Here is a 14,923-nt window from a genome sequence, read left to right as displayed (position 1 = left end):
ATGAGACCCTGCGGTTGCTGGCGGTCGCGGGTTTAGAGATTGATTTTTAAACTACTATAACTATTATACGAGGCCTTTAAAACTAATAGCTTTTGCGACGGGGTCTTTCAGCGATTTTTCGTTAATAATTAACTAGGCTGAACATCTTCGATTTGAACAGCCTAGAGAAAATCGCGTTTTAAACCCGCCCCCACTCTAAACGGCGCCAAAATCGCGCACACCCGCAGCGACAGATTTTCAGCGACGTTTCAGGTAGGCTTTGCAACATACCTATACATAGGGATCAGGATTACAATAATAACAGGTATAACCTAAATATGAGTCCAGTGTCAAAATACACATTGAATATAGACCTCCCGGTCTCTATGTAAATATAGTTAAATGTTTAAAAGAAAACATATATAAAAAAAGCAAAAAGATAAAAAGAAAAAATAAGAGAAAAAAGGAAAAAACAAACCCCCTCTAAACTAGGGGGGGGGGGGGGGGGAAGCAAAACAGAATCTGGGCTGCAAAGAATTTCAACAATTTAAGTCCCTGTTTGTCGTCAAGTTCATTCCGCCATATAAAGGTAAAATAATTTTTATAACGGTTGGAGAGGGGACAATTTATGTCGTGTGAAAATGTTGAATAAATCTTCCCCAAGTCCTATCAAAACAACCATCCAAAAACAAATCACGAAAAGCTACTAATCCCTTCTTCTTCCATAACAGAAAGGCTTGATCAGTACTAGAAGGTTGGAAGAGCAAATTAGATATGATATGACTCAATAAGATAAAATCATTCAATCCAAAAAACTTACGAAATTGAAACCATATTCGGAATGTATGTCTTATTATTGGATTAGTCGTATATTTATTCAATCTCGTAATTGTAAAAGGTAACGTGGCCCCTAGAATAGAAGCCAATGATAGCCCTTGCATAGAATCACGTTCAAGATTTATCCATCCTGGGCATTGGCTATCTTCTAAATCTTTTGTCCAAAACGTTAAATAATGAAAATTAACTGCACAATAGTAGAATCCCAGGTTCGGCAGTGCCAAACCACCGTCTTTTTTTGATTTCTGTAAGTATTTTTTACTTAGTCTGGAATTTTTATTCTGCCATATATATGAAGACATTTTGGAATCAATAATATCAAAGCAAGATTTAGCTATAAAAATTGGTATCGTCTGAAATAAATACAAACATTTAGGTAAGAGAAACATTTTAATAGCATTGATTCGGCCGATTGAAGATAAGGACATTAGTGACCATTTAGTAAACTGTTGTTTGATATGGTCAATTAAAGGCGTAAAATTAGCTTTAAATAAATCCTTGTTTTTCTTGGGAATCTTAATACCTAAATAAGTAAAACATTCGGTAGTCAATCTAAATGGAAACTGTCCATAATTCGAAACTAGATTGTTTAATGGAAAAATCTCACTCTTACTAAGATTTAGTTTATAACCAGAAAAACTACTAAATTGATTAAGTAGTGCTACTATTGCCGGAATAGATTTCTCAGGATTACAAATGAATAATAACAGATCATCTGCATAAAGAGATAGCTTATGTGTCTTATTCCCGCAGACAATACCAAAAATATTAAGGGATTCCCTATTAGTGGTGGCCAAAGGTTCCAAAGCAATATCAAACAGTAAAGGACTTAAAGGACAGCCCTGTCTAGTACCTCGAAAGAGCCTGAAAAAAGGGGATCTCTGATTATTGGTAAGTACAGAAGCCTGAGGTATATGATATATCAGCTTGATCCAATAAATACATTTTGGACCAATCTTAAATTTTTCAAGTGTAAATTTTTCGGTGGACGGCTCGGCCAGAACAACGACTGCCGTGGAGGAATGGGGCTCCACGGGAGCAGGCAGTTGTTCGGAGCATCTGACAGTCGAGGCCTGTTCAGACACCTCCTTTGGAGCTCCGAAAGGGAGCCAGCCAGAGGCCTGAGGAAGCAACACCTGGTTCAGGGTTGTGTTTTTATTCCTCCCCTAAGAAACTCCGTTGATGCTCCAGAAGGGAGCAAGGCCAGACTCGGAGTCACTAGCAGGCGCAACCTGTCTAGTGAGTAAAAAACAAATAAATAAATAAATAAACCAAAAAAATAAGGGATACATTTTTTTTAAAAAGTTTTAAATATTTTTTTTTAATTAAATAAAAAATAAATAAAAAATAAATGGATGAATAAATAAATAAATAAAATGAAAAAAGGAAATGTGCTCCTGGCTCAGGAGACACTTACAGGCTGTGCCAGTCAGATGCCTGTGGAAGCAACACCTGGTTTAGGATTGCGTTAAAATATCTCCCGCTCAGAAGAAGGGAAGCAGCACCTTGCTCAGGGTTGTGTTATAATAATTCCCACTCAGAAGAGGGGAGTGTTGGAGATTATTACGTAGGTGACTCCAACTATGTGGATATCGATAAGGAAATCAAATCCCTTGAACTAATGGGGGATATGCTTCATTTTAATCATATGAAGGAGCTACCGGCTCTTGTCACATATTTGGCATCCCTTTGGGGATAGGAGATTCACTGGAGGAAGATCTGGCTAAGATCTGGAGGAAGATCTGGCCTACGACCTCGTGGCGACCATGCTGCGAGTATGAGTGAAGGTCAAACTCGGCAGAGGTCGTGAATTAGGTTGTGAAAGTGGGACAGGGGCTTTTATTGCCATATTTCCTGAGATCAGACGATATTAGATAATAGTTACTCAGTATGCAGAGACACTTCTCTCAGGTTATTGAAATAATTTTCACTGAGGTTCAATAGACATAATTTTTAAATGCCCACATTATAAAATGTTAAGAAGGATTAACTGCAAAGAGATTTATAAATAACTTCATGAGTTTAGAAAATGATTAATTTCAGGCAGACACTTTTTTTAAATAAATAATATTGAATAATTTCTCTCAAAAATCTTTGGTCTCTGGGCCTTCATGATAACATCAGTTTTAATTAGATTACAGCGAGTTAAAGCAACCTCTGGCTGTACAACTGTTTTCAAATAGTGGGCTGTAGGAAGGAACTGAGATGCTGGTTTACACCAAAGATAGGCACAAAATGCTGGAGTAACTTAGTGGAGAAAAAGGCAGCATCTCTGGAGAGAAGTAACGGGTAATGTTTCGGGTTGAGACCATTTTTTGGACAGGTATTGGATAAGATTAAACACTTCCTTCACATTCGATTGTTTTTTACGTTTGCTGTGGTATTTCCTGATTGCACTGACAATGGTTTATGGAATGTAGGATCTTGTGCATTGGGGACTGTAGGGTATACAATGAGGGGATCCTGTATTCCCAACTCAGAGTGATGTGTGATTTGGAGGGGGACCTATCATTGGGACCCTTCTTCACCCATTCGTTCTATTTGGAGATACTGCCTGTCCAGCTGAATTACTCCAGCATTTTGTGTCTATCTTCGGTATAAACCAGCATCTGCAGTTCCTTCCTACACATGCAGTTTATGCTGACAGACCGAAACATGCCAAGCAATCTCCATGCACACACACATTGTAACACATGGAAAAGTCAACTATAATTTGCACAATCACATTTCATGATCAGTTATTGAAAAAGTATCATATATTGCCTAGTGTATGTATTTGTTGAACACACAATAACATTTCAGGTCCATAAATTTCAGATCAAAACCAGCTGAATAGGATTTGGAGAAGAGTATTATGCAGAGGTTATTAAGATGTGGGATGGAGGGCATGATCCACAATAGATTTGGAAAATGGATAAATATTTGAGAAATAAATATTAAAAAGGCAAGGGAATAGGACTAATTTGATAGATAATTCAAGGAGCTGGCACAGGCTGAATGGCAGGCATCATATGTGCTATTTGTATTTAATGATTCTACAAATACAAAACCTGAACCAAGTTATGTTAAACTTCCCTTCACTTATAAATGCAAGAGCTGGTCTCTAAGTATCTCATCATGCTAAGTAAATAAACCTTTTTAAGTGGGATTTCTTTATTTAATTTCAATGAATACAAACCCAGAATGCCAGGCACTCCTTTAAATACCTCTCAGCACTCACAAGTAAAACCTCATTTATGCAGCGAGCACACTCAACGTAAACATAATTATTTTGAGAGCTGTAGTTAAAATCCAAAATAAAAACAGAAGATGCTGGTAATACCCAGCAGGTCAGTCAGGATTTGCGTTGGTGATCTCTCACCAGAACCGGATGGTTCTGATGTAAGCTGTCATCTGAAATTGTTGATTCATTGTAGAGTCTCTTGGGCTGGTTTCAAGTTGGAATAAGCTTCATGGAATAAGCTTGAGGCATTCACCTTTTAAAGGGTAAGCCGCTGCTTCAGACTAACTGTATTCCTCATGAAGCCACTTCATGAAGACAGTGCTCCATTTCTGATTTGCCTCTCCAGAAGGTGTACCTACATTTTGTTCTTTTTCCTGCATCAAGCCTGTCCAACCTAGTGGGATTCCCTGCCACAGAGGGCAGTGGAGGCCAAATCACTGGATGGATTTAAGAGAGAGTTAGATAGAGCTCTATGGGCTAGTGAAATCAAGGGATATGGGGAGAAGGCAGGCATGGGTTATTGATTGGGGATGATCAGCCATGATCACAATGAATGGCGGTGCTGGCTCGTAGGGCCGAATGGCCTCCTCCTGCACCTATTTTCTATTTTTCTATGTTTCTATGTAATCCCTTAAGAATTTTATATGTTTCCATAAGATACCCTCTCATCCTTCTAAATTCCAATGAATATAAACACTGTCGATCCATTCTTTCATCATATGTCAGTCCCGCCATCCCGTGAAATAACCTGGTGAACCTATGCTGCACTCCTTCAATAGCAAGAATGTCGTTCCTCAAATTAGGAGACCAAGACTGCACAAAAATACTCCAGCTTTAGTCTCACCAGAGCCCTATACAACTGCAATAGGATGGCATCTAACGGATGGCAATGTTGTCCTGAGCTATGATGACAGAGTAGCATTTAGGTATTAACCTTTAAGGCAGTCCAAGTCCCAAACATCTGAGTAAGGAGTGTAAATTGGTCTGATGAAGGATCTCAATCCAAAACGTGTATTTTAAATAATAATGTAGCGCAGGAGGATGAGGGGTGATCTTATAGAGTTATATAAGATCATGAGAGGAATAGCTAGGGAAAATGCTTTACACAGAGTAGGGGTATCAAGAACCAGAGGACATAAGTTTATGGTGAGGGGGGAAAGATAAGAGAGCAGTAGAATTAGTGAAATTATTACAATTTAAAAAACATTTTCTTCCAAACTTAATGTATTAATTAGAAAATAAGCAAACTGTTCAAATAATTAGCTCCACTGTTGTCAATGGTATGAATTATTTCACCTCACCCATTATGTGCCAGATGCAGCCAAGCTTCAAGGCTCACATGTTCTCCTCACCATCACTGCCACTTACAATTCCTGTAAAAGTTAGCAATGACTGGAATATATTAGTATTACAACTTTTAGAGGATACTGGTAGAATTCACAGAATTCTGTAACTTATCAGAGCACATTCAATTCTTATTAATAATGCATCATGTGTTACTGTGAACAAATGTAAAGATTTTCACTTACCATCATGAACAATAAAAAATCAATTCAATCACTTTTACCCTGAAAAGCTATTTGACACTCTTGTATCCGTTAACTGAATACTAAAATCAAATATAGAGCCAATCCTAAGTTATTCTTTGGTTCTTCTCTATGACCTTTGTGCATCAGAGAAAATCATGTAGATCCTATTTAATGAAAACATTGTGTCAGAGTTAAAAATGATCGTTGTTGTTAAAGGTGATCAATAAGTTATGTTCTACATCAATATGGACATTTTGGAAGCACAGAAGTGCTTTGTGCAATCCTGCAGAATGGATTGTCAGGTGCAGAAACAGACCAGAATGCCATTCTATGGCATGGTGAAAGTGTGAATTCTTCTCAGAATAAAGCCTAGAATTCATTGCATGCAATTTAAATGGATGAATAGGTTAATGGTTTCACTAAAATAACTGATAAATGAATACCATTCAACAGGGTGAGCAATTATCCACTAATATCAGAAACAGCAGTATCGAGACTTGTTAGTGCCATAAAGCTATTAAAAAGCCATTGACAGAATGCTAAAGGATGCAAACAGTTTTATTGCTTTTTGCAAGAATGTCTAGGCGTTAATATACATTAGACCATAATGTTTCTGGGAGAAGGCAATTATACATTGCTCTGCATCTGATCTTATGGGATATTTCTTCCTGATAGACAGATGGAGAGCCATCTGCAAACCTATACATCCACCTGCTGCACCTGAGCATTTGAGAACTAACCAATCTTTGATTCGCAGGAGCATTTGACCAAGTGAAGTTGATCCAGGGGAGTTATATAAATGGATTTACACTGGTATGTTGGTGATTAATTAGGATCATTCTAAGGGAAACAATTTATGTCAATTTGGGAAGGCAGTTATTAAGTAGGTGTCGAGTAAGTCACACATACTCACAAACATGGTACAACAGTATTTATTGGAAAGCACATAGTCTGAAGAAGGGTCTCAACCCGAAACATTGCCTATTTCCATTGCTCCATAGATGCTGCCTCACTCGCTGAGTTTCTCCAGCATTTTTGTCTACCTTCGATTTTCCAGCATTCGCAGTTCCTTCTTATACATACTATAGCATGTTGCCTCTACTGAACAGCAGCATGGACTGACTGCACACGCGGGCTGCGATAATATAAACAGTGTGGTAGTAGGCGGAGCTTCTGATAATAAAGCACTACATTGGTTAGTAAGTAAAGTAACTAATTTACAGTGGGGATGTGTGGGGAAGAACTGCAGATGCTGGTTTATACTGAAGAAAGACACAAATTGCTAGAGTAACTCAGTGGGTCAGGCAGCATCTCTGGAGAAAAGGTTTTGGATTGGTACCTTTCTTGATGACTTTGGGAAGGGGAAATCCTGTCTCACTAATTTGTGGAGCTGACAAAGGAGTATGTTGAAGGTAGGGTGGTGAAAATTGTCTATGTGGGCTTTAGCAAGACATTTGAAAAGGTCCCCCAATGTAAGGTGTTCCAGAAACATATGGCAGCTGGGATCCAAGGCGAGCTGGCTAAATAAATGCACCATTTTCCTGAACAGGGAAGCTGGAACTCAATGGAAGGTTGACCACACTGATCTTAGACGTGGAAGATCAGAACCCACATCAAAACTCACTGGACCAGGCATTTAGTCTGACTTATGGGCCTGTCCCACTTACGTGTCCTTGGCAAGCAAATTACGTGACCTCGTGGTCGCGTTGAGGCACACGGGCATCGTAAGGCCGCGCAGGGCCGGTCCCACTTAGAAGCGCGGAGGGGTATGTAGTTGTGCGCGACATCGTGTGGGGCTCCGACATTTTTGTAGTGAACAAAATCTTTGCGCGCCAACGGTCTGTCGCGGAACTGGTGGCCAAAGTGGGACAGGCCCAAGACCCTGGTGTGACGCAACGTCTCACCTTGAACATTAGCAGAAGCAGGCAAACGATCACCGAACTCGGCCTGGGGCTCACAGCCATTGCGGTCCGGATCCGCCCCCACTTCTACTCCCAGAGCGGGGCCAAGAAAATTAAAGATAGACACAAAATGCAGAAGTAACTCAGCGGGACCGGCAGCATCTCTGGAGAGAAGCAATGGGTGACATTTCGGGTCAAGACCCTTCTTTTCAGACTGAAGAAGAGTCTCGACACGAAACGTCACCCATTGCTCCTCTTCAGAGATGCTGCCGGTCGCGCTGAGTTAATCCAGCTTTGTATCCATCTTCAAATGACGTCACGCACTCCAAATGGCTGTGCGGACGCAAGGAATCGCGCCCGACCTTCATGGGACCGTGTCGGCTCAACGCGACCATGAGGTCGCGTAATTTGCATGCCAAGGACACTTAAGTGGGACAGGCCCTTTAAAGTTCTGGAGTAACTCAGTGGGTCAGGCAGCATCAGGCAGCATTATCGGGTAGTGCCGTGAGCGCGTTCATCCTTTCGACTTTTTTTGTTTTTTAGTATGTCTAAATGTATGTTTTAGTGTGAGTGGTGGTGGGGGGGGGAATAGGGGGAAACCGTTTTCAGTCACTTACCTCGACGGAGATGTGACTTTTCTCTTTGTCACATCTTCACCCTGCCTCGCGGCCTAACAATTGGATTGGTGCGGCCTTTCTCAGAGACCGGCCCAGAGCTTCAGCAGCAGGCGTGGCGGGACTTTAACATGGTCCAATCCCATGCCGGGGATCGCCAGAAGTCATGCTCCAACCGCCGGCCTGCGGACTATAACATCGTGAAGCCACGGTCTGCGGAGCTTCTAGCCGTGGGTGCGGCATGGACTTTCCATCGCGGATCCTGGGATCCCTTGCTGGGGATCGCCAGAAGAAGTGCTCCGACCGCCGACCTGCAGCCTATAACATCCCGATTCAGGAACTCCAAGTGTGTTCCGATCCGTCCAGACTTCGGAGTTTCGATCATCCCGACGAGAGGGCTTGTACATCGGGCTGTCCATAGCGGCGACTACGGAGGGTTCATGACCCTGACCAGGGATGAACAAAGGAGGAAGATTGAATGAACATTATTGCCTTCCATCACAGTGAAGAATGTCGATTCCACCTTGGTGGATGTTTATGTTAAATTCTATTGTGTATTGTGTTCTTTTTTATTGTATGGCTGCATGGTAACTAAAATGTCACTGTACCTTATGGTGCATGTGACAATAAATGTGAACTTGAACTTGAACATCTCTGGAGAAAAAAAGATGGGTGACGTTTGGGGTCGGGACCTTTCTTCAGTCTGAAGTCCCAGTCACCCATCCCTTTTCTCCTGAGATGCTGCCTGACCTACTGAGTAACTCCAGAACATTGTGCCTATCTTCGGTACATACCAGCAAATGCAGTTCCTTTCTACACATTTAGTTTGAGTTCACAGATTGGTAATACCATGGAAGAATAGGTGTTACTAACTCGGTCACCATCCTATTGAATATTCAACATAAGTATCATCCAGGGAAAGAGAAACAGTAGAGAGGCATATTCAATGGAGCCTTGGATTCTTGCCTCTGCCGTATTTAGAAGACTGCATTTAAAACTTTGCTCAAACTCATTGTCCTTTAGAACTACTCGCAATGCTTTCCCACCTTACAAGAGAAGCTTCTGGAAGGCCATTGGAGGAGTATAACTAACCCCTGGCAGCATGCCATGGCAGTGATAATTCTGCCTATTGTCTATTGTCTATTCCTGAAATCTTCCCAGCATCTTATTGTTTTTCCTCCTTTAGGACACTTTGCAAAGCCTATATATTTGACAATACCTGTCCTCATATCTCCTAAAGTGGCTCATTGTCCAATTTTATTTGACAACATCTATGCTCTTGCAAAGAACTTTGAAGATTCCTGTGAGGCATTTTGAAGCTTTTAAAGACCGTCTATACTATTGAAAAAGCTACTTTTATAACTACTAAACCAGGTTCGCTTCTTAATAAACAGACACCACACGAACTGTTTGGTAGACCAGTTCAAAACTTTACTTAACATCGGCCGATGGAAGGGAGGGAGAACTCCAGTCAAGTGACCATTACAGACACTTGACCGTCCTCCATCCATTACCCTGTACAACAGAATTACATTGCCTTAAATAGGGTTTTTTTTTGTCCCCTTAGCACATTTCACAGACATTAGTCATGGTCAGAGGTACAGGAAAAGGTTTCCACAGAATGCCTCACATCAAAGGCCTTTTGTTTACATAGTACAAGATAACATTGGCCATTTGGTTTACGACATTTTATCTTACTACTTCCCTGGTTCCTCTCTCGTCCTTCATAAACATTGGCCATTTGGATAATGCCATTTTATCTTCACAGAGATCACCCTAGCTCTTTCGCTGCTTCCTCGCTGTCATTTGGTCCCTCATAAACATTGGCCATTTGGTTTATGACATCTTACTTCACAGATATGACTAGCTGTTTCTCTCTTCCTTTCTCGCCTCCTCCCCCATAACATTGGCCATTTTGTTTACGGCATCTTATTTCAAAGAGATCTAGCTCTTCTCTGCTTGTCACTTGGGAGACAATGTTATGGTATTTATTATCTCACACACCGCAACCTAAGGCAAGCCTAATTTGACAATAAATATAAGCTGTAAGCTAGCCCAGAAACCTATTTTAATATTTTCTTATTTTTGTAACTTTATTCGGCTTCATCACTATTGCCGTTTTCAGTAGACATTTCCAAACTTTCTTAATTCATTACATAAAGAACAGGAGGTTGCTCTGGAAGATGAGATCTCATGGGATCCAGGGAGAGGTAGCTAAATAAATACATAATTGGCTTCATGGAAGGAAGCAGGGTGTGGTGATGGAGGGTGTTTTTTTTCACTCTGGAGGTCTGTAATCAGTGGAGTGCCTCTGGGATCATTGCCAGACCCATTGCTGGTTTATATTAACGATTTGGATAAGAATGTACAAAACAATGCCGATGACACTAAAGTAGATAGTGAAGATGGTTATCAAAAATTACAGCAGGTGCTTTCTTGATCAGTTGGGCAAGTGGGCTGACGAGTGGTTAATGGAGTTTAATGCAGATAAGTGTGAGGTGTTGCATTTTGAGAAGTTAAACCAGGGCAGGAACTTCACAGTGAAAGTCATATAGTTCCCTGAAAGTGGCGACACGGGTAGATTGGGTGGTCAAGAGGCTTTTGGTACATTGTCCTTTATCAGTCAGGGTAATGAGTATAGAAATAGGGTTGTTATGTTACCATGGTACAAGACATAGATGAGGCCATAGTATTTTTAGTTTTCATCACCCTTCTATAGAAAGGATGTTGTTAAGCTGAAGGAGTGCAGAGAAGATTTATGAGATGTTGCCAAGAATTGAGGGCCTGAGCTATAGGAAAAGATTGGGCAGGATAGGACTTTATTCCATGGAGCACAGGAGGCTGAGGAAAGGTGTATAAAATGGGAATAGAATAGCAATAGAAAGGATGACAGCATAGCAGGTACCCTGGGTAGGAGAATCAGGAACATGAGGACATATATATAAGGTGAGAGGGGCAAGATTTAATATGAACCTGAGGGGCTACTTTTTCACTCGGAGTGTGATGGGTATTTGCAATGAATTGGCAGAGGAGGTATTTGGGGCAGGTACTATAACAGCAGTTAAAAGACATTCATACAGGTACATGGATAGGTAAGGTTTAAAGGGATGTGGGCTAAATGTGGGCAAATGTGTCTAGCTAATATGAACATATCTTCCACTGATGAGTTGGAAAATCAATCTGCAATGACATAGCTGGTGCAGAACAGTGTTTAAATGCAAAGTGCTGTAGGAACTCAGGCAGCATTTGTGGAGGGAATCGACAGACGATGTTTTGGTTCGACACCCTTCTTCAGACTCAGCAGTGTCAAACCCAGCTCAAACGGATGGAAGCTATTGTCCGTATATAAACTGAAATGATCTGCAATCTTCACAAGTATACTCCATGTTTGAGCAACTGAAGAAGGTCCACAATCCGACGCAGATCAGCTTGCTCTTGCCGTGCACATTTGTGTAGGCAACAGGATGGATCCCACAAAGGAGTTAAATTGAGGAGTGCAGTCATTTGTAGTACCTGCCCCAGCATAATTTGGGTAGCCAGTGTCCTTAAAAGAGGGCTCTATATTTGTGCCCATTTGGTAATGCACTTTTACGAAAGGGACACAGCACCTGAAAGCAGTGAGTTGTTAAGCAATGTAATTTTAAATGCTTGCAGGAATCTCTCATGGGAGAAGGCATTGGCTTCATTGTTTTAAAATGAGACAAGATGATTTTATTCTACTCACTGGATAATTTTCTGACATCCAAGATCTTGGGCTGACAGCAAATCCCTCTGATATTTAATAATCAAGTTCAAGTTCAAGTTCAAGTGAGTTTATTGTCATGTAATGACATTTTGCTTTGCTTCAGCACAACAGAACATAGTAGGAGTTGGTAGGGCTTCAGCTGCAGAGAGGCTCCTTTAAAGGGCCTGATAAGAAAATTCCGCTCGCAATTTTAAGTATACCTCGGGGCAATTTATCTAGTCATTGCTTTCTGCTCATACCAAATTTCATGGGTCTTTGCAATATGTTTTAATCTTTTCCTTATAGCTCCACTGATGCTCCCAATAGGTTACCAATCCTACTGAGATTTTTGGAGGATGAAGATAATGAGGAACAAAAGGCTCCAAGGTTGTCCTGAAGGAATAATGATGAGCTGCGCCTACTGCCTTCCACCTACTTAAGGACAAGATCAGCATATCCACAGCTAACTGCACATCCGAAGAAGGGCCACGACCTGAAACGCCACCTATTTATGTTTTGCAGAGATGCTGCCTGATCCGCTGTTACTACCGGAACTTTGTGTTACACTATGATTTTTTTTGTCAAATGCACTGACATGGATTGGTGTTATCAACATTACAATTCTAGTGAAAGATAAGACTGATTTCCACCGAAACCAACTATTCCCCATTGCATTAAAGAGCAATCTTGCATTACTGCTGTTGATGCAGTTCTATGGTTGTATCTTAATTGTATTCTGCAATGATTGAAGGCAACCATTATTATTAACTTTTGTTATTGTCTTCTGTAATGTAACAAGCAGATTCAAGTTTATCTTCCTCAGGGTATCTGTGCAAAATTAATATTATTAATCCTTTTCTCCATTTACTCGTAAACTCAAAATTAACTATTTCAATTTCTTGTCTTCCCCTGAGCCATCAATTCACATCCTCAATTTCTGAATTCTACTAAACATATAAAATAGCAATTTGTCCTCATTTACCTGTTTATTTAGATTTTACACTTTAGAGATACAGCGTGAAAACAGGCCCTTTGGCCCACCGAGTCCGTGCTGACCAGCGATCAGCCCGTATGCTAGCTTCTTACACAAATTAAAATTTACAGAAGCCAATTAACCTACAAACCTGTACATCTTTGGAGTGGAAGGAAACCTGAGTATCCGGAGAAAACCCAAGGAGAATGTACAAACTCCGTACAGACAGCACCCATAGTCAGGATCGAACCTGGGTCTCTGGTGCTGTAAGGCAGCAACTCTACCACTGCACCACTGTGCTGCGCCCTTCCAGAATAACCCATATTCCCGAAAATTACATTTAAATCGAAATCTGTCTTTTAGAGCGAAAATCGCTGCTGTATTTTCAGCAAAGGATGAGGCAGCTGGCACCACACCTCTATTAATTTCCACCCTATCACAATTACTCCTTTTGGTCTCTCAATCTCCCCCTCCCTGCACTTAAAAAAAAATTCTAACTTTTTAAGTTAAAAGACCGTGTTTCTGTAATGCTATAAATTAGGAAGAAGGGTCCCGACCTGAAACATTACCTATCCATGTTCTCCAGAGATTCAGCTTGATCCGTTGAGTTACTCCAGCACTTTGTGTCTTTTTTTACAAACTAGCATCTGCAGTTCCTTGTTTCTACCTGTTGTGAATGTTTCGCTTTTCCAGATGCTGTCTGAACTGCTGAAGCATCTGCACTATTTGCTTTTTATTATAGATTTCCAGCACCATTTTTTTTTTTGCTTCCTTCATTCTCTGCAGCTTAGAAATTATTGTTGCCAATGGATGAATATTTAAGCTGTTATATAAAGTTCCTCTCTGTGCTAATTTAGTTCAGGCAACACCATAGTCTTCGTACTATTTCACTGTCATCCTGTTGAGTATCTGTCTGCATAACTCTTCATCACCTACACCGCAGCAAACAATGGACCATTGTGGGCTCCACCTTTCATCGGAGGAGGCGCTGTCCTGAACGGCTGCCTGTCCTGCAGCTGTCCGTTTTTTTCCCCTTCTTTTTTATTATTTTTAGTATGTTGAGTGTGCAGTCAGGGGGCCTAATCTTTTTATGTGTGGGGGGTGGTGGGGGGGAAGGGGGAAACTGCTTTTCGAGTCCCTACCTGGTCGGAGAGGTTGCCTTCCTCCGAGCAGCAACTTCGACCTGTCCTTGCGGCCTACCAGCGGGTCCTGGAGCGACGTTTCCCTGAGGGGACCGGGCCAGAACATCGGCTTTGGCGGCGGCGCAGAACATCGGCTTTGGCGGCGGCGCAGCGCTGGAGCGCTATTGCGGAGCGGGCGATGCCTTTCCTGGGTCGCCGCGCTGGAACTCCAGTATGCTGGGACCGCCGATGAGGACATCGTGGAGCCGCGGTTCTGTGGAGCGGCCAGCTGCGGCGCTGAACTTTACATCCTGGAGCCTGGGATCTCTCGTTGAGATCGCCAGTGTGTGGAGCTCCGTCTGGCGCGGTCTGTTGGCTTGGAAGCCGCGGTCTCCGGTGGGAAGGCGGCCGTTCCTGGCACCCCAAGCAGCTGGGGGTTCTCCCGACGCCGAAGCACCATCACCCGGCGAGAACATCGGGTGCCGTGGCGGCGACTGTGGAGGCCTCAATAGGCCCGACTTTGGGTGGACAAGAGGATGGGGACTGGACTTTGTGCCTTCCCCCATAGTGGGAATCACTGTGGGGGGATGTTTTTGTGTTGAACTTCTTTTTGAATCTATGTATTTTTATTAGTGTGCTGCAAGGACATCAGAATTTCCCCTGAATAAGGGGATTAATAAAGTTTAATCTAATCTAATCTAATCATTGATCATTGTGCTTTTGGCATATCTTGTATTCATTTGTTCTTTTTACCTTCTATACTGTATTTCTCATTTCCCTTTCCCCTGACCCTCAGTCTGAAGAAGGGCCTCAACCCAAAACATCACCTATTTGTTTTCTCCAGATATGCAGCCTGACTGGCTGAGTTACTCCAGCTATTTGTGTCTATCTTTGGTATAAACCAGCATTGCAGTTCCTTCCTAATCATCAAGAAATGATGGGTTGCACCAGTTCAAGTTATCCAGTATGGATCAGACTCAACAGGCAATTCATCTATTAGTCCAATGACTACCAGTTTATTT

Source organism: Amblyraja radiata, chromosome 3, assembly GCF_010909765.2.
Source record: "Amblyraja radiata isolate CabotCenter1 chromosome 3, sAmbRad1.1.pri, whole genome shotgun sequence".
Classification (NCBI taxonomy): domain Eukaryota; kingdom Metazoa; phylum Chordata; class Chondrichthyes; order Rajiformes; family Rajidae; genus Amblyraja; species Amblyraja radiata.
This window is presented reverse-complemented; position numbering follows the sequence as displayed.